This window comes from Phacochoerus africanus, chromosome 15 (assembly GCF_016906955.1).
Source record: "Phacochoerus africanus isolate WHEZ1 chromosome 15, ROS_Pafr_v1, whole genome shotgun sequence".
NCBI classification, from domain to species: domain Eukaryota; kingdom Metazoa; phylum Chordata; class Mammalia; order Artiodactyla; family Suidae; genus Phacochoerus; species Phacochoerus africanus.
The window spans coordinates 128,188,446-128,209,025 of record NC_062558.1 but is presented as its reverse complement, the minus strand read 5'-3'; the positions used below and the strand labels follow the sequence as shown (position 1 = coordinate 128,209,025).

The 20,580-nt window shown below is 47.3% G+C and overlaps 1 long non-coding RNA gene across 2 annotated transcripts in view; it reads right to left on the bottom strand.

Annotated features, from left to right (window-relative positions):
* Positions 1-8,061: 8,061 nt before the first annotated feature.
* The window catches only part of LOC125116659 (uncharacterized), a 60,251-nt gene continuing 47,732 nt past the window's right edge, over positions 8,062-20,580 (bottom strand). Inside the window, exons 1-4 of one of the 2 annotated variants that reach the window (XR_007132399.1) lie at positions 19,798-20,233; positions 18,489-18,607; positions 14,749-14,886; positions 8,062-8,405 (exon numbers count right to left, since the gene is read on the bottom strand). This is a non-coding gene — a long non-coding RNA (uncharacterized LOC125116659). Of the gene's footprint in view, positions 8,406-14,748; positions 14,887-18,488; positions 18,608-19,797; positions 20,234-20,580 lie in introns of those variants that run through there. The other variant, XR_007132398.1, reaches the window with a different exon arrangement.

Sequence of the window (20,580 nt, the reverse complement as noted above, 5' to 3'; positions counted from 1 at the left end):
CGGGTTTCAATCCGCTGGGATGAGACCCTCCCCACCACGCAGTCCAGAGCCTCAGCTCCCACCACACGTGTTATTCGGAGAAGCTCAGGTCTGTGTTCAAGCGGGATTTTAACACAAGTGTTCCTTTAAAATAAACTGTTCCCGAAACCAGCGAGCATTCCCTTAAAATAAAATGCCCTCCCCCTTCTCAAAGGGGAGTGTGTTTGGCATTCACCCCCTTCGGAAACAGTCACCGTGACCCCACCCCGACCCGCAGGTAGCTGAGCCACCAGAGCCACCTGCCCTCAGGCCAAGGATCTGCTGCTGTCCCCTCAGGGAAAGCTGGAGAAAAGGCAGCTGCTGGGGGTGGGGGTGGGGGGACAGCGCAGGCAGTTTTCACATCGCAGGATCTGAAATGATTGCCTTTCTCTCTTCTCTCTGTGGGTGGCGAGGTGTGTTATGAACTGGTGGCTTCAGGCTGGGCCTGGAGATGGAAGAGATGGCAGTTGTCAAGAGCAACTTAGCAAATCCCTCCTCACCCATCACAACCGTCACAACCGAGGCCAGATCCATCCACAGCTCATCCGCAGGTATTTATGAAGCCTGCCCTGCGACACCGGCCCCAGCCAGGGGCTGCGAGGGGAGAGGGGACCGTGCGCCGGCTGCCAGACCAGGGAATTGGGCGATGCCTGTTTTGCAGAGAAAACCAAGCAAAACAGCCATGATGAGAGAAAAGGTTGGAGCCAAGCCGGGGTCCCCACTAGAGACCCCAGATGCTAGTGGGAGAAGCCAAGGGTCTCCCAGAAAACCCTGTGGGGATGTCATTTTCCCCCACATTCACGGTGCCAGGGCCAGGGCCTGGCACACAGAAAGGTGTGGGATGGCTTCTTCTGGAGGTGAAACATAAGGGAGGAAGGCTGAGTTTGGGGTCAGACGGGTCAGGGTGTATATCCAAACTTGGTCACTTGCTGACCAACTGACCTCGAACAAGCCCTTATCTCTCTTAGCTTTATCTAGTTTCATCTTCCTTGACCTTCCAGGTGGGTTCGATACATCCCTCATGGAGTCCTTGGGACAGCGATGGGTGAAGTTACGGGGGCTCTCCCGTATGACCACAGTGCAGGGACCAGCATCTTTCTCCGTGTAATGAAGAAAACGTATGCCCTGGGCAGAAAACATAGCCTTAAATGGGGTGTCTGCCCCTGCACCCAGCTAGGGTTCATGCTTGTGTTCCCCACCACTTTCTTTAAGTCTGGAGCGCACTCTAATTGCGATGACAATTCACTTCCCTGCACATCTTCTTAGCTTGGATAGAAAAATCTAATAAATAATTAGGATGAGAACAGACAAGAGAGCCTGAGTTTTGAAGAGTGCTTCAGAGGGGGCAGCATTTTTATGGACAGCCTCGCCTGACAGACAAGGAGTCTTGTCGGAATGAAAAATGCAAAACAGGTGGAAGTAAGTAAATAAATGGTGCAGCAGCCCCGCCTGTCCAGGAGTGAGCATCTGGCTCGAGGTGTCGCTGGTGGCTTGTGCCTGCTCTGACAGCAGGGTGCCAACAGCACTCAGCAGCCTTTGGAAGCCCTGGTGGGAAGGTTGATGAAGAGAGAATGCCACAGCGATTGCCAGGTCCCTAAACCTCCACAGCGAAACCTATTCATGGGAGCTGTCATATCATCACTGTTTTCTTATTTATACTGTCCTCATTAAGAAGGATTTGGCGTGACTTAGCACAAAGACCATACATACATACATACCTGTCTACATATACACACGCACAGACATACATGCGTGCATACGTGTGCATATATACACATATGCACACATACATACATATACAGTTCACAAGGGGATAAAATAAATAGATGAAGAAATCAAGGTGAAAGAGAAATATAAGGGGCAAGATCAGATTAATCTAAGCCTCAGGCCATAAAATCGGAAGCCCTTGCTACAGGTGGGACAGATCTGATACTGAACTATCAAGAGACCAGGAAGTGGGCTTTATTTTTACTCATGCAAAGACGTTCTTTCATTTTACCTCCCACCCCCACCCCAGATCTCACTCTCAGAGCCACCCGGACACACTTGCAGACACTGATATAATAAATGCCCCACGCCGTGGTGTCTCAGCTCTCATCCCAGGTTTCACGTCTCAACTCTCATCACAGGTATCATGTGGTTCCTGGCCTGAAACCCACTCTACCTTTAGAGCCAAGTGTGGCCTTCATCATTTTTTGCCTGCAAATTTCCCAGGTATCAGACAGCTCCCAGGTCTGGGGAAGCCATCAGCCTCCACCTACTGAAAACCAAGCTAAGAATCTTTGGAGATTTGGGACACAACAGAAGAGATATTTGCTCTGTGAAATGTCATTATTTAGATGCTTCTCATTCTGTTGTGTGCTCACAACCATGAGTGCCTCATCCACGGTGTAGAAGAGCATTGGGCTCCCTCTGGATGTCAGAAAGACCAAGACACGACAGGCTCCTTGTCTTTCGACTAATCCACGGAGAAACCAGCACATCCATTCTTCAAGCCACATGGTGCATTTTATTTTCCTTGTAATGTGGGAACAAGATGACTTCTCATCCCAACAGATTCTTAAAGAGAAGTTTGTTATGAGGGACCACAGGAAACGCATCTGTACAGTTTTATGACTTCATAACGAATCCCCAGGCAGCATCCTCGTCTTTCTTGAGGAGTGTGGATGGCAGCTCCAGGGCTTGTCCTTCCTTCTGGCACTTGGTAGCTGTGTAAACTTGGGCAAACTTTAACTTTCCTTGAGCCTAGACGTTCTCACCTCTAAGATGGAGTAACACTAATACCCACAGAATTGAGTTAGTGTGAGGATGAAATGAGAGGATGTATGTAAAGTGTTCAGCCATTTCTAGCACTAAATATTAGCTGCTAGTATTCATATTATTAATTTCATGATGATGGTGACAACATTTAAAACCAAGGACAATTTTGCTTCCCAGGGGCCATCTGCACTCTCCGGAGACATTTTTGGGTGTCTTATCCGGGAGGGTGGATACTACTGGCATCGGGCAGGTAGAGGTCAAGGACGCTGCTAAACATTTTCCAATGCACAGGACAGCCCCACCACAAAATGATCCCCCCAAAAAGACAGTCACGCCAAGGTTGAGAAACCCCAGTGTAAAGTATAAAAATGTCTTGTTCAGAGTGAAATTCTTGCTTTTTAGGAATTCTATTAACATCAGCTAGAAAAACCACACTTTAGGAAAAAAAAAAAAAAAAAGAGGAGGGACATGCTTTTGCCAATTTGCTAACTGGCTGTAGAATTTGACATAGTCTGCTCAAGCCTCAGTGTTGTCATCTGTAAAATGGCCAGATGGTACCAGTTGATGTCTAAAGTGTCCTCCTGGCTCTGACCCTCTCCGTGATTTCAGTTTTCACACAATCCTCTTTTGTGCACAAAGGAAGAGGGGCCGGGCAGAACCAGGCTACATTCTGGATAAATAACAGCACAATAGAATTCCTTTCGGAAATAAATCATCTTTTCATATAAAATCTTCTGAAGACCATTTCGAGAAGAGTAATAGATCTGCCAGTCCAACACCTGCAGGGTGGGTAATAATTTACTTCGCCCACTGACTTGGGGGCAGGTCCCATGCTTGATAAATGGCCCAATTAAGCATCTGTTAATCACAGCATTATCTCATCGGAAGGTGGAATACCTACTTCTCTCAAGCAGTTTCTCAGTGAGATAACATCACAAATTCCCCAAGCAGTGAAGGGCATTTAACAGCATAGGGAAGAGTGGGAGGGGGGCACAATATTCCTCTCTGGGGCTTTGGCCCCCAGCAGTCACTGGGACTGGCCCCCTATGCCCCATTCCAGCCCTTCCCCCATCAACCTTCCTCTAACCTCGGCTCCTGAACTCTCCTGTTCGTCTGAGGCCTTGATAATAAAGCAACATCTGCAAAACCTACAAGAACTTTACTGCGGTTAATTGAGTAATTGAAGCAAGATGCAGGGAGGGGTGATCTATGGGCCTGGGTTGAGGGCCGAGAAGGGAGACAACGGATTTATTGCAAAGGCCGTGGGCGGCCTTGGGTCCAGGCCCTGGTTCACGGGAAGTTTGAGGTCATGTGGGATTAAAATATCTCTCAAAACAAATGGAATAATTTGACCGAAATATCAGGGACGCTGTGCCAGTTTATGCCAGGAGACCAGGTGTGATTTATTTACCTGGCACCAAATGCATTTTGGAGATATCTGCTCCATTAGTCCAAATTTATAGATGACTGGGCAAGGGGAGATCGCTTGCCTAGGTCTATCCGTCTGTCTCATCCTGATTGTTACATGAAGCCTGTCTTTTGTAGTTCAAGATAAGCAAAGTTATGCCTTCAACGCACTGGAGCCCCCTAAACTATCCAGGTGGTAAGCAGGACCCAAGATATTTACAATCTAGCGGTTGTATTTGCTCAAAAAAGGGGGGGCTTAATAGAGCCAATATGCAATTGGTGGTAATATCTTCTTGTAATTGAATAAATCCATAAATCTTTACATTTAAGCACAATTCACCACCTTGAAGTCATCGGGTACCATGTAATATATTTTCGAGCCATGCAGGTGCCAGATACACACATTATAGATACATAAAATCGGCCAGGCGAGCCCCTGGCATCAGATGTGCCGGGTGACTCGCCGGAGCTCACGCCCCCCAGCACACGGAGGCTTGGCCTTTGGGAAGGTTATTGCTCCTTTTGTAGTTTCTCCGCTGCTTTATTAAATCCCAAATTCCTTGCAAAACTGTACAATTTTAATAACTCAAATCCGCGTGGATCATAAAGCTGTCTAAATACACCTAGCGCCCTGGGTATCAGACAGATCCGTGGGTGATGATGTCGCTGGACCTGATTAACCGGAACGGGTCACCCGACAAGATTTTATTACAAGTGTCATTTAGATTTCTGACAGCTTTACAAGGCTTAATGGCTTTTTATTAAATACATTGTGTTCAAGGAAGCTGACAGTCAGGGATGCCTTGTAAATACAATGCCATGGAATTTCCTTAGACGCCAAGTGAGAGAAAGCAGGAGGATGATGGGACATCCCTTCCTGTCCCAGGCCCGATGCTCCGAGGCCTGGAGTTCACCATCTTCTGAGGCTGAAGACAAATGACCCCCTGGCACCACCCCCGCCAGGTCTCCGAACCCAGCGGGTCTGCCCCAGGTTGACCCAGAGCTTTACATCTGAAGGTCTCCGGAGAATCAAATTCCTTGGTCCAGAGGTGACCCACTCCAGCCACCGCCACCCTCCCCTCCCCTCTCCACACGCCTCCCCTAAGCCAGGCATCCTCCTGGGAATCAGTGAGGATGCTCATCCTGAAATTCATGTTCTCCTTGAGCCAGTTAGCTAAGTTTTGTTTCTGCCCAGCAATGTGTTGGACCTACATGGATGGGAGACCCAAGAAGGATGGGTGGGCTTCCCATGCCACCCCAGGTGCGGGCTGCTGCGCTTGGTGCTCTCAGTAAATTACCTCATCCAATCACACCATCACCTGGCTGAGCAGGTGTTTTATTCCCCCTTTAACAGGTGAGGAAATGCAAGTCCAGGAGGATGAAACAAAAGAGGGGAGAAGAGAAAGTATGAAGTATTTACATATCTCGCTTTGATGTGCATAGAGCTTCCTCTCATCTGTTTGGAGGGGGTGCTATTATCTGGCTTTAAAACAAAGAAGCTGAGGCTCCCATGATGTCTCCCTTGCTCATCACAGCTGAGATGAGGTGTGAAGTGCACAGTCACTCGTTGCAGTAGAAATAGCCACCACTTATTTGGGAGTTAAAGTGCTTTACCTGCATTATCCCACTGAATCTTGACAGCATCCTTATACCTAAGATGTTAGTAGTATCCCCATCTCACAGGGCGGGGATGGGGGGAACCTGAGACCTTAAGAGGTTGTAATTCACTCCAGCTCATGAAGGCGGTCAACGCCAGAATCAGGATTCGAACCTAGGCAGGGTTCTGCCTTCCCCAACTCAAAGGATATCAGGAAAGCATGTGAATCACATACATTTGTGGATTATTTACTGCTTCCAAGGCCCTGTTGTAAAGTCACTTCATTAGATCTTCACGAGGCAGGAAGATAAAGCATCATGACACCCACCTTTTAGATTGGATAGCTGAGGCATGAAGAGGTGAAATATCTTGCCAAGGTTCCATGGGTTACGAACTGTGACTCCAGGACTGACCCCTGTTGCTCTCCTCTCCTCCAAAGCCGGGGCTCACCCACCTCCTGTTCTGCCACTCCAGAGTAGGGAGCCTGCTTATGCTGAAGGGACACAACCAGGACTCTCAGGGGACATTCTGAGAGCAAAAGACCAGTGGCCAGTGGCAAATGAGAAGCAGGACTGACCTCAATTAGCAAGGACAATCGAGCCTCAATATTCATGGATTCTGTATTCACCTATTCATTACAATTTATTTGTTACCTCCCAAGTCAGTATTCACAAGTGCTTCGGTGATTGTTTGCAGACACACATAGAATGGGGAAAAGTTTGAGTCACGGGACATGCATGTTCAGAAATGTCCTTTTTGCAGTATATTTGGTGCCATGTCTTTCATGTTTTTTGTGCTCGTGTTAGTGATTCCACTGCTTAAAAAGGCCCCCAAGCATGGTACTGTCTGGTATCCCTAAGCTCAAAAGACTGTGATATCCCTTATGGAATATTCGGTAAGCTTCATTCGAGCACATATTATAGTGATGGAGGCTGTGAATTCAATGTTGGTGAATCAACCATATACATATATATGTATGTATATTTTCTTTTCTCTTCTTTTTTTTTTTTTTTTTTTTTGCTTTTTAGGGCCATACCTGGGCATATGGAGGTTCCCAGTCTAGGGGTCAAATTATAGCTACAGCCGCTGGCCTACATCACAGCCACAGCAATGCTAGATCTGAGCTGCGTCTGCGACCTACACCACAGCTCACCGGAACACCGGGTCCTTAACCCTCTGAGCGAGGCCAGGGATTGAACCCGCAACCTCATGGTTGCTAGTAGGATTCGTTTCCACTGCGCCACAACAGGAACTCCATATGTATGTATATTTTAAATAAGTTTTCTTTAAACAGAAGCGCATAGTAAGCAAGACTACATATTGATCAGCTGGCCAAATCTAAGAAGTGGCTCACAGAAACTTAACCTTGTATTTCCCTAGGAGCAATATCTCCTTATCTGCTATATCATTGCGGCCATCTTATAGAACATTAACTATTATGGATAACAAGAATCGGCTGTACTTGTAGAGTTTCTTTTGTGTGCACAGCCTTCTGTTTTCTGCTATGGGGGCCAAGGGAGAAACCCAGTCTCTTTCTCCCAGGACGCATCATTGTCACCAGGAGAGAAGCCTGAAGCTTGGGACTGAATGCACCAGCTCGAGAGCCAGGACTGGACCTGTGCGCGCAGAACCTCTAGGGCAGCGCTGTTGGTAGAAAGGCAAGAGCCACGGAGGTCATTTTAAATTTTCTAGTAGCCACATTTACCAAATGTACAAAGAAAAAGACCAACTTCACTTTTTTTATGATACATTTTATTTAACCCAATGTATGTACCATAGCATCCTATAGAGTTGATACGAAAATAGTAATGAAATAGTTTGCCTTCTCTTTTTTGTGCTCAGTCTTTACACCCAGGGTGTGTTTGACATTCACAATACCTGTCAGTTAGGACAAGCCACGTTTCAAGTGCTCAGTGGGACAAGTGGCTGCTCTTTGTCCCTCATGATTGTAAGGGCAGCATGTTGTTGACTTAAACAAAATGGACAATGGGAGTGTTGTGCATTAGGTTTTATTTGGGGCAAAGTGAGGACTATAGCCTGGGAGGCAGCTTTTCAGAGAGCTCTGAAAAACCACTCCAAAGAGGTAGGGGGAGTGTTAGTATATATGGGATTTTTGTGAAAGGGAGGCACATGTAATCAAACACAGGTTGAGTAGAAGTTTGTTGCTGGTCTCAGGAAGGCCACTGCTAGTCTTGGGGAGCAGACGTCACCATGAAGGATTTTAGTGCTTTTCTAGATATGAGAAGATGCAAGAGCTGGGCTCATGAAATCTTCTGAAAATATTTAGCTATCTGAAGACCTGTTCAGCCAGTTTTCCCAGAGCATAGAGGGCTTCACTCCTGATCTCCATCCTAAGCTCCTTTCAGGGGTGTTGAGGATCAGCAGCTGCAGTGGCTCATGATTCAATCCTTGTAGAGGCGGGTGGCAAGGGCCCATCTCCAGTTCACAACAGGTCACCGCCAGTTGCCCTCAGAGAAAAGGATCTACCCACAGTAGGTATTCAGCAACCCCCTTCCGTGACAGATTGAAGTCAGGAGAAATGGTTGCATATGCAGTCCTTGTATGGAAGATCCTGGGCTAGTCACTTGATGTGTGAAGGGTGATGATAACACCCCAGTCTTTTCTGAGGGAGGATAAGACAGCATTGCATAGTGAGACCTTGGTAGACAGTGGCAGCCACTATTACTGTATTTCTATTACTGTTGATGGCACACCCAGCAGTCTATGTCCAGCCAGCGGCTGAGATGGCTGCAGATCCACGGGGTGCCCTGGGCACCCCCTCCTCAAGGCCTACATATTTAACAGCGCACCAGAAAGTAGAAGCACATGTTTGCCATCTCAGACCAAAGCAGCCAAACCAGAAATTCAGTAATAGACCAGGAGCCACCCCCAGAGAGAATGGGGGTTAGTCAGGAAATTATTCCCATTTAACATGGGCGGGGGTCTCTGGGGACCCAGCTGTGTCCCCCTGCTTGGCAACCATGCCACCAAGCTGGGTTTCATTATTTCTGAAGCTGGGTGTTGCTTCAAATGGGGAAGAAGGGCCGAGTGGGCAAAGGGATTTTCTTCCATTCCGATTGCCCCACGACCTGCAGGCACAGAGCAGAGCAAACTGGCATTTCCTTGTAATCTGTTCACCCTCTCTGGTCTCTGGGGCTTGGTGGTACAGTGCTATGTGAGAGCCAGGCTTCTCAAACCCCGACCGTGCTTGGGCTCCATTTCAAGGAAAAAAATAACTCGGAGATTCTGGAGAATTCATCTTGAACCCCAATTTGAGACACAGCAAAATGAAAGGCTTGTTCTACAACCAAGCAAAATATCATTGCAACAGAGAAGATGTGTTTAGATGTCTTGTTAAAGCATGATTTTTATATTATTGAAATAAATATGATTTTTTTTAAGTTTGTATGGGACTTAGGGCTTTCCAAGTGTGGCTTGAAGGTCACTGCATTGGGGAGAAGGGCAGTGTGGGGGTCATTTGGGAAAGACCAGGGCAGCCTGGAGGGACGGGTCTGAATGCCCTTTCCCATCCATCATGTCACCTCCAGCCTCAAGGAATGGACACCTGGCTTGGGCCCCTGTGCTCACCCCTAGCAGTTGGGTGACAACTTGGAGCTAATTCCCAGGGCACTAACCCCACCCCCCTCGCTTGGCAAGCCTGGACCTGTCTTCTTATCTGGGGGCAGGTTGAGTTTTTGGATTTGTTTTCTTTTCCCCCTGAATACCTGCCACCTTTGGATAAAAATCTCAATGCTGGTAGGTTAAATTTCAAACTGGGATATTACGTACATATTTCCTGTACTCAAGTTAGAAAGAGGAGGAGTTTCTGTTGTGGCTCAGTGGGTTAAGAACCCAACTAGTATCCGTGAGAATGTGGGTTCGACCCCTGGCCTCGCTCAGTGGGTTAGGGATGAGGCATTGCTGTGGCTGTGGCATAGGCCTGCAGCTGCAGCTCCAATTTGACCCCTAGCCTGGGAGCTTCCATATGCCATGGGTGTGGAAAAAGAAAGGAAGGAAGGGAGGAATGAAGGAAGGAAGGAAGAAGAAAGAAAGAAAGAAAGAAAGAAAGAAAGAAAGAAAGAAAGAAAGAAAGAAAGAAAGAAAGAAAGAAAGAAAGAAAGAAAGAAAGAAAGAAAAAGAAAAAAGCTCAACTCCACTGCCAAGATTTTGGACATCAAGGATAGAAGCTAAGTGCTCCCCCTTCACCCCAAGAACTCGCTATGAAGTCAGAAGGGGATCCTCTCTCCTTCTGGCCCCCCCAGGGCAAAGCAGTCTATTAGGATAAGGGCTGACCCAGAAGGATGCTGACCCAGAGATGATGTCAGGCTGCTCTGATTGGCTGAGTGATAAGCCGCCCTCTCCCCAAGTCTCTCAGCTTCTCCAGGATCAGCGTTTACTACCAGCTCTAATGCGGCAGCATGCTGTCCCACATGCATGTCCCCACGGCCACAGGCATCTCTGTAGAGACAGTGGCAGCAGAACCACAATGCGCTGCATCTCCAGACCCAATGGGCTCCTCTCGTTCACCAGGCCACCAACTCCGCAGAAGAAGTGGTCAAACCTCTCCTCTCCTCCGCCCACTTTATCTGCAGCACTGTCAGAAGGATGGGAAGGTGTGCGGGAATCAGACAGAGGCTGCCCAAGCTGGTGGAGAGTGGCTTCCTATTCGACAGCCTGGTAAAGGGAGCAGCTGGAGGAGACTGGATCCCATGCCCCTCCCCCCACCCTTAATGCTTTGATACCATCATGCTTTGACCATCCGCCACTCTCCCACGCATCAGTCCCGTGACCTGGCTCCGATGATTTACCCTCTATGAGCCTCAATGTTCTCATCAGGGAAAACAGACATAATGAGGCCCACTTCTCAGGGATGCGGAAATTAAATGAATTAACATGTGAAGACATGCAACGGCGTCAGCACATAGTAAGTGTTCCATTAATTAAAAAATAATACTGGGAGTCCCCACTGTGGCTCAATGGTAGCGAACCCAGCTAGTATCCATGAGGATGCAGGTTCAATCCCTGGCCTCGCTCAGTGGGTTAAAGATCCGGCATTGCATTGAGCTGTGGTGTAGGTCGCTAATGCAGCTTGGATCCTGCGTTGCTGTGGCTATGGTGTAGGCCGGCAGCTGAAGCTCTGATTCAACCCCTAGCCTGGGACTTTCCCTCTGCCATTGGTGCAGCCCTAAAAAGACATTAATAATAACAATAATAATGATGATGATTGTTAGATGACAGCCACATTTTATGCCTTTTTGTGAAGGAAAGGGCTGAGAGTCTCATTGGATACAGTGAGTACCTCTTCCAACCTCACCACACCCTATGAGGGGAAAAAAAATCTCCAATACTCAGGCCAAGGCATGATGCTCGATGGCATTTCCATGCCACCCACCATGGCTACTTGTTGTATGCTGAACCTGTGCAACTGTCCACGGGTGCCCAGGGCCAGCTCTTACCTGATATATACCTAGGACCCAAGGGAATTTCTTTCCTCAATTTTTCAGTCCTCAAAGTTATCCAGTCCCAACAGTTTAAATCTTACTAAACTCGAACAGTGAGAACCCCTCCCCAGTAGATCCTCTGAGCCCCCTCTCCCCTGTGACTGCCTATACTTTGCCGAGACTTGCCACCTCTGAGAAGGGGTTCAGTGGGTTCAGGCTCAGACAGATGCCAGGACGCCTTGCCTTTAGTGGCAGGATCTTCCTCCCAGTCCCTAGCAGCACATCTGCCCAAGTCAGGCTGTGCTGAACCCGAAACGCCCCCTGCACAGCCCCTCCAAATGGCAGATTGTCCCTGGTCCCCTAGCTCCTGTTCCTGCTTCTCTCCCCTGGCCACACGTGGCCATCTAGAGTGTGAGTCTACTCAGGTTACCCGGCCCTTCTTAAAACCAATAAATGGCTTCCATTACCCTCAGCTGAAATTCCAAACTCCTTCCCAGGGTTTAGAAGGTTCTTCAGAGTTCGCCTTTGCTTTTCCGCCCATCTCCCAGCTCATTCCTACCGCAGCTTCAGGTCGCCATTGAGGTGTCGCCTCCTCTGGGAAGCCTCCCCTGATGCACCTCCCACAGCTGCCTGTTCTTCCCCACCCGAGCGCGAACCAAACCTTGCATAATGAAATTGTCTCTCCGACTGTCTGAAATAACTCTCTCCTCTCTGTTCCCCAGTGCCTAATGCAAAGCTGAAAATTGTGCAGAATTAATGACCTGATCAGTTTGTGATGACCCCTCCTGGAGACGCTACCCGAGGCTTTCTTGGCAATGGAACAAGAAGCTCAGAGCTCCCCCAAGTCACCACAAGACGGCACAACTGGGCTGCCTGGGGCCCAGCAGAGGTCCGTGGTTTTACTGCTACTAGAAATTGGCCTGGCAGATCAAAGGCAACGGCCCCTACAATCCAGATTGCCAGGAGCCAGCACTATTGAAGTTGCAGTGGAATTAGTAATTCAAAATTGAGTTAATGATTGACATTGATTTGTAAAACCTGGCACACCAAGTCTCTTCTTGCGACAGGGCCTTTCCTTTTCCTCATTGGCTGGGAGCATGGAGCTTCCCAAACAGGAGTTCATTTAGCTCTAGCCGTGCCCTGCTCCCACCCGACCCAGACGTTACAGGGGCCCTGTTCTTAAAACGCTACACCATTCCTATGAGATGTCTTAGAAAGTCTTAGCACCTGAGTTCCCCTTTCAGAAATAAAAACTCACAAATTTGAGCCAAGGGGGAAAAGCCTAGTGCAACTTTGCACCTGTAACACATGAGTCACTTGATTAAGAACATCGAGTTCAAAATCAAAATCAAGTTCATGATTCTCTCTGTGTGGGGAAAGTGGATGGGGGGGTGGGGGGTGGGGGGGCACAAGGAGGGTGAGAAATACCTTCAGCTGCACCAGCTTTCAATCCTAATCACGATCTCAATATTCTGGGCCTTCCACATTTGGGAAAATGACTCCCCCCCCACCCCCCGTTGGTGCTTTAATGTGCTGGTCAGAGGGAAGTGCATGTAAGCCAACAACACTGGAGGATTTCAAAGCCACCCCACCATGGGCTGGCAGGGCTGGCTCCCTCGGTTTTGTTGGGAAACCAGGGAGGAGATTGGAGGCCTCAGAAGAAAGGAGACGCAGACAGGAGCAACCCACATGCAAAGCCCCTAGTAGACTTGAACTTGTAACTGCTGTGTCAAGGCATTCATTCCGAAGAATCTGCGGAAGAAAAATATCCTTCGGGAAGGCTGCTAACCCTGCCGAAGGCTGGCTGAGCCTCTTCAAGGAGCCCAAGCCCAGATAAGGCATAGGCTGCCTGCTCTGGTCCACCAAGCCCCCCTGCCCCGCCTGCCCAGCTGTGTGACCCCGAGAAGGATGCCCTCAGTGCCCAAGAGAAAGGACAAGGGCAGCCCAGGGGCCCCACCTTGGTTCCTCTGTTTCTTTAGTAAAATAGGGACAGTCAGCTTTTTCCTTCAGGTAAGGTGAGGACCCAATGAGACCATTTACGTGGAGCAAGTGGCCAGGTGTCCAACATCGCCCTCTCCCAGCTCTTCTGAGAGCAAGGGGCATTAGTTCTCAATGGCTGTGACTCACACCATCACCCCGGGTCACTCTAGAAATGCTTTTCCTGCTATTTGTTTGTCTTAGGGCTTTCTGGGAAAAGGAGGAAGAGCTGGAAAGAGGAGGAAGAGGGCAGCTTTGTCATCACTGGGTCTCAGGCAAGGGAGGCCAGAGGATGGGTTGGCATGGCTCCTTCCCAGAGCACTGCCCGTTCTCTGGGCCCCTGCCTGGGCTTGGATGGAGTGGCCGTGGGAGGGCCAGGGTCCAAAGAAGGCCGGAGAATGGAGGGCCACCTCCAGCCCCCGCCTCCTGTCCTTTCACCCAACCTCCCTTCAAGTTTGTTATGAGCGAGAAATCCTGGGCTGCATATTCATAAAACAATGGAATTTTTATTTCTTTTTCTCATAAATTACATAATTCAAACCTTAAAACACCTTTAATGAACAGTGACTGGGCATGTGACACTTAATAAAACTGGGCTCAGGTCAGTTTCTGCTTGACAGGCTACCAGCCGAGAATGTGCCTTACGAGTAAATGATTAAGAGGCGGGGATCTTTCCTGGGCTCTACTATTAAACACTTCAAAGGTTTCCAAAGTCAGATAAAATGAAAAGCAAATGTGTTTCACTGCCTCTCAAATGCCTCAAATGTTTTAGCAGGTGCAAGCAATGAAACCTTCCATGGTGACAGCATTTTAGGGTCTGCAAAGTGCACCCAGCTGAATTCTGGGAATTCTGGGCTGGCTTCATAAAAATTCATGATTTCCAATGAGGAGCGAGGTTCGTCTTTGGAGCCCATCTACATATGTGGCACAGAAGGAAAATGCCTCAGGATCCTCCAGGTCATGGGTCAACTTAACCCTTTCTGTTCCAGGACAGACCCAGGCATGGAGCACTAGAGGAGCCTTAGCCGGGATGGTCAGCCTTATGCTGGCGAAACAAGGGGGCAAATCTTTGGATTGGTCTAGACTCTCAAAAGGCACATTAATGGTCAGCTCAAACCCAAGTCCTTTTTTGGGGCATGAGTACATTTTTTTCTGTGTCCTAGGACTGCATCAAAGACTGAAAGCGTCGGCAGGCTTAGCACATAGAGATAGCGTGATTTCACACAAATTATTTAACATCTCTGTACCCCGGTTTCCTCATCTGCAAGACAGGGATGACCACAGCCCTCCCCCGCCACCCCGGGATTTTGTGAGGATTAAATGGGTTAACATCATAGACGATCGTAGATCACAGAGCAGAACTCAATGCATGTTCGCGATCCTTATTGTCCCATGAGGAAAAATGAATATGAACATTTAGCCTTCTAGAGCCCGGCCATTTGAGTTTTTCATTTCAAATTTGCTGTAACTAAGCTTTATAAGTCATAGTAATCACTTGCATAGACATACAATATTTTATAGTTTACAAAGGGCATTCTGAGACGTTACCTCATTCCAACCTCTGCACGGGAATGCTGGCAAGGCAGGCTGGTCATCCATGGACCAGTGGGGGATTTGTGGCTCTGCTGTGGCGCTTGCATAGAGTTGGGCCCATCATTTGGACGTCCACATCCTGAGGGCACCCATCTGTGAAATGGGTACAGAGAGGCCACCTCTGAATCACAGCACAGGCCGTACACAAGAGCTGGCACCCCCGGCATCCTGCTGAGTTACCAGGGCTACCAGCCCCTCTCATTCCCCATTTTTCTTATTCATGAAGGAATTCCAATGCCTCTGCCTATCATCTCAGTAATCTTGCAAGCACTTGTTTATGAGACCTCAATTTTTATTCTTCCCTTTCATAATGAGGAGGGCAATGAAATGGCATTCCAAGAGTCAATGAAGGAGAACCCTCTAGTTCTTTCCTCAGGGAAGAGCTGAACAGTGATTGTTATCAGGGAACATGCTCCTGAGTTCCCAGCAATACAGGATGACTCACCTCCCCCTCAGCAACACCCATGACTCCGTGCCCATCTCCGAAAGATTGTATAGAGAGGGCCCCTGGGCTTTTCCCCATGGAGCGGGTCCTCCAAGTGAACAGGATTACAAGCATCTCCCTAACCGGCCTCTCAACACGTGCCTGTCAGCACAGTTGAGTCCCTTCGACAAAATCATGGTTATCGTTTGGCTCAGCCAGCCCTCCTTTCCCCACCCCCACCCCCCACCAAAAAAATAAAGAAAAGCTGGACCTCGCTTGGCCTCTGTTCTCTGCTCTCTGCTCTCAGCCCACACCACCCAGTACATAGTCACACCTTTTTAACCATCCTATTTAAGGGCATGCCTTTAAGATGTATGGGAAGAGGTAATAACCAGAGTTATTTATAAGATTGGAATATGCAAAACACCTTAAATGGCCGGCATGGATCAAATTTGGAGCATCCATCCTAGTGCTGCTGTAGAACTAGGCAGACTTTTTAAATGATGCCGATGGTGATGGGAAAGGAAGTTGGTAGTGTACATGGAAAGAAATCCGTGAGTCATGTTCAGTTACAAAGAAGCATGCCGTGACGTTCTGTGTCTCCAGTGATCTCCTGTTTACTAAAAGTACAACTTTTATATATGAACACTAAAAGCATGTATGCCTATTTTTGGCCACACCCCATACCATGTGGAAGTTTCAGGGCCAGGGATCGAACCTGCACCACAGCAGTGACCCAAGCCACTGCAGTGACAATGCTGGATCCTTAACCCACAGCGCCACCAGGGAACGCCTATGTACACCTATTTTTAAAAAGCCTACGAAGGGATACATGAGTTGGTTAATGTTTACTACTCAGTCATTTATTTCCATTTTTTAACATTCTTTTTCAATTTTTGTTCTCTCTGATTTAAAATGTAATCATACTTGATTTAAGATTTAATGTACTATGATTTAAGGTTTACTATTTTATTCCATTTTCTTTCTTGGGTTCCATCGTATTTTCTGATTTCTCTAGAAGAAACATGATCTCTTTTGCAATTTTTTAAATGTTTCAATTAAATATTTTAATTCAGTGTTAATATTTTATTAAATATTAATCAAATGTAATTAGAATTTCACAGATGAGTGTGGCTTTGAAATTCATCTAGTCTAGTGGCCTTAGTTTCCAGGTAGGCACACTGAGGCCCAGAGACATGAAGTGTCTCCACAAAGATCCTCAAAGCTATTTGGTGACAGAGCCAGGTTCCCTAGCGTATCCCCCATCTTACCGCAAAGTCTGGTAATATCGCTCAGATTTTTATAATTATGGAGGGACTGTTTCCACAAAGTCAACTACAAGGAAGTCCCTTTCCTCTTGGTACAACTCAGCATCCATCCCTTGACTGGCTCAAGAGCAAATATGCCCCTTACTGCATCCATCTCCATCCCTGTCCCCAGGTTGTAACACCAATGGCACACCCCACAGTCAGTGTGCCAGGACACGGGGTGAATGCCACACCAGATTTCAGCACATTATTTTTGTCCAGGCTTCCATTGTGTATGCGGGACAAGTGTGGGACCCTGCCCCCTGCCCTCGGCCTGCCCCACCCCTGGGCTCATCCTGGTCCAGCTATGTGGTTAATGAACAACAGAGGCAAAATGAATGGGTGGAGATTGTATCAGCCTGCTTCAAACAAAGATTTCTTTTTCTAAACCACCTTAAGCGTTTGTGATTTTTCCTTCTCCTCCATCATGACTCACTCACTTGTTGATGCTAAACTGGACGGTGGCTCTTCTGTTCAACTGCAGTGATTTTTCCATCAAGGAAAAGAAACTTTAAGTGAATCACCCAGTGAGGCCACAGCAGTAGGTATGGAAAGGAGAGACGTGGTCACTGAGCCTCTGCTAAGGCCTCTGAGAGCAAGTTCAAGCAGGTGCCTTTCTAGAGCCTGATGCTCAAATTTTCCCAAACCCTCACCTCCTCATGGAGGTCCCCAGAGGCCTGGCCCTCGGCACTAGAAACTGGGTTCCTTTGCAGCTGAGGAGATTAGGAGATGTACAGAAAGGCCAGAATAAGTATCCAAGATCGCAAACCTAGCAAGGAGTTCCTGCCCCTACTTCAGTATTTTTTTCTCCTGCTCCAGATGAATGTGAGTTGTCTTGGGGCCCCATTGCTCTATCTATAAAGAGGAAGAAGGAGCACTTTGAATCATTTAGGAATCAGGGTAGAAAATTAAATCATGGGAAATGTCCCAACCTCTGAAGTTCCAAGCCTGGGGCTTCCATCACATGCCTCATTTGTTTTCCTTCTCTAGTATTTTTCCTTTTAAACTTTAAATCATGTCTAAGTCTCAACATTTTCAATGCTGGGAATCTGTTCCATAGAGGTAACAGCACAATTACCTAAAGATACAAATCTGTGTGCAAACACATACGGATGTTTAGCACAACACGGTTCATAGCTGCCAAAAATAAAAATGAAAAATGAGTTCCCATCACTAGAAGAATGGCCCAATAAATCAGGGTTTATGCCCACTACACATGACTTCATTATCAGATGTGTGTGTGGGAGGGTGGATTTCCATAACGTAGTCATAAGTGAGAAAAGTAACTGAAGTGGGGCATTTAATATATGTAACATATAGTACATGTGTTTATATTTGTTTGTGTATCATTCCATGAACACTGAAAGGGTAGAGAAAGACACAGAACAGATTGCTAGCATGATCTGGAGGTGGGGGTGAGGGAAAAGTGGGGGGAAAGCAAATTAAGATTAAAAAAAAAAAAAACCGGGGAGTTCATGTGGTGCAGCAGAAATGAACCCAACTAGGATCCATGAGGATGCAGGTCCAATCCCTGGCCTCCCTCAGTGGGTCGGTGATCCGGCGTTGCCATGAGCTGTGGTGCAGTTTGCAGATTCGACTCGGAGCTGTGGTTGCTGTGGCTGTGGTGTAGGCCGGCAGCTGTAGCTTTGATCGGACCCCCAGCCTGGGAACCTCCATATGCTGTGGGTATAGCTCTAAACGGCAAAAAAAAAAAAGAAATGCTTTGGATCATGGAATATGCCCCAAACTCTTCACAGTCATTATCCCTGGGGGTGGTTTTATGGGAGGAACTGTGCCGTCCCTTTTTTCCTATTAGGTATTTCTGATACCTAATTTTGTATTTTGTTTGTAAACAAAACAAGAGAAATACATCATTTAATGTGGGGAAAAGTTTGAAGGTTTTTGTAATGACATGGAAAAATAATTTTGAAGAAGGGTTAAGTTAAACAAAACAAAGTACATACCTTTAGATGGAATAATTCTATAGATTTATTTATCCAAAAAGAGAGCATAAAGGGAAGCTTTAACAGTGATTATCTCATTTTTTTCCTTCTGTTTATAGTTTTCTGTTTCTCCAAATTACCTATAATAAATCAGAAAAAATACTTTAGGGAGTTCCCGTCGTGGCGCAGCGGAAGCGAATCCGATTGGTGTCAGTGAGGGTGCGGGTTCGTTCCCTGGCCTCGCTTAGTGGGTTAAGGATCTGGTGTTGCCATGAGCAGATCCCAAGTTGCTGTGGCTGTGGTGTTGGCCAGTGGCTACGGCTCTGATTCGACCCCTGGCCTGGGAACCTCCATATAAAAAGCAAAAAAAAAAAAAAAGAAAAAATACCTTACTTAAAAGTATAAATTTAGGAGTTCCTATTGTGGCTCAGCGGGTTAAGAACACGACATAGTGTCCATGAGAATGTGGGTTTGATCCCTGGCCTCGCTCAGTGGGTTAAGGATCCAGTTTTGCTGCAAGCAGAGGCGTAGGTCACAGACTTGTGGTTCCAACCCGAGATGGCTGTGGCCGTGGCAGAGGCTGGCAGTGGCAGCTCCAGTGTGACCCCTTGCCTGGGAACTTCCATATGCTGCAAGGGCAGCTGTAAAAAGAAAGAAAACAAAACAAACAAAAACAAAGGTATACATTTAATGTAGCTCTTTGACTAGGAGAAATGTGATTATGTAGAAATATAAGATGGGAAACAAAAAATTTTTAATTTTTAAAAAATCTGTCAGATCATCCTGAGACTTGGGTCTGCAGTAAATCCTGTCCCTACTGTTTAGAACGACAGAGATGTCTGCTTGGTTCTTAAGGCTTTTCAGGAAAAGGCAGATATACTACAACCTCAGTTGGGGGATCTTGGCTGTGATAAACCACCGTTACTTCAAGTCAGCCTTCTTTAGGTCTAACTTAACTCCCTCTTGTTTCAAAAAAAAGAAAAAGAAAAACAAATGCTCATCATTATTCTCCATGGAAATAAGACAGAGATGTGCCAACAGAACTCTCTGCAGACTGACGGTGGGCAGCCATTAAGCCGTCCCCATCTCTCCAGACCCCGGCCCTCTGTCCCTCCCCCCCTCAAATTGCTGGATGCTTCTAGTTCCTTTAATCCTGCCTTTCAACACTTCCAAGTGATTGTTGCCCACCCCCCCACCACCCCGGCCTCTCTCCAGGATCTCGGCATCATTCTCCAAACAGGATGCCTAAGACAGAACTCAGGCATGAACTTTGGCTGAAGCTAAAATGGGTCTTGCAAAGCCCCCTTCTATCAATTTGTTCCCATGTTACCTGCTGAAAAGAGAATCGCACTTCACTGAAATAGGATCGCTGCTAGCTTCTCCCGGGAGCCTGGCCTTTGAGGACTGCCTGGGTGCCCCTCGTTGGCCAGGCCCTCCCAGCTCTGATTCCTGCATTTCTTCACCTTAAAGGGGTCAGGATGGTCGCGTTCAGACTGTCCCTTTATCTTGGTGCCACTTACTGTAGTCATCAGCCTCTAACTCTGCCCCATGAGAAGAACTGGCCTTGAGCTGGGTGGCAGTTTTAAGCAGCATCTCCAGAGGTGCCACCCTGCTGACTCTCAGACACATGACACACAGGGCAACTAAACCAAAACAGCCACTCCCCTGGACAGGACGGGTGCTGATACTGACAGCGGAACCCTCAGCCTGCCCTGTCTGGAATAGGCAGGGACCCCATTCAGATACAGGGTAGCTAATCTGGGACCAGTCAGTCTGAACCCACACACGCGCATACTCACGTACATACACAAGGCTTGTTGTTGCATTCAAAAACAAATTTAAGACACATTTATGGAGTTAACAGTCTGTGAGAGCTTTTTTATTTTAATACAGCAAAATTAACTTGTAAAGGTTTCAAGATGTTAACAAATGATCGATGAGACTGTTTCATAATTGATTTAAAAAATTCATTAGGTACACAATGCGGCTTTCTTATTAACTTACTTGGGCTGCCAGTTAAGCCTTTGTTGCACTTGAATGGATCCAGGAAAAGGAATTCCTGTGGTCACCTGGGTTTGAGCCTCACCCTGGGACTCCACCCTTTACTTTAAGA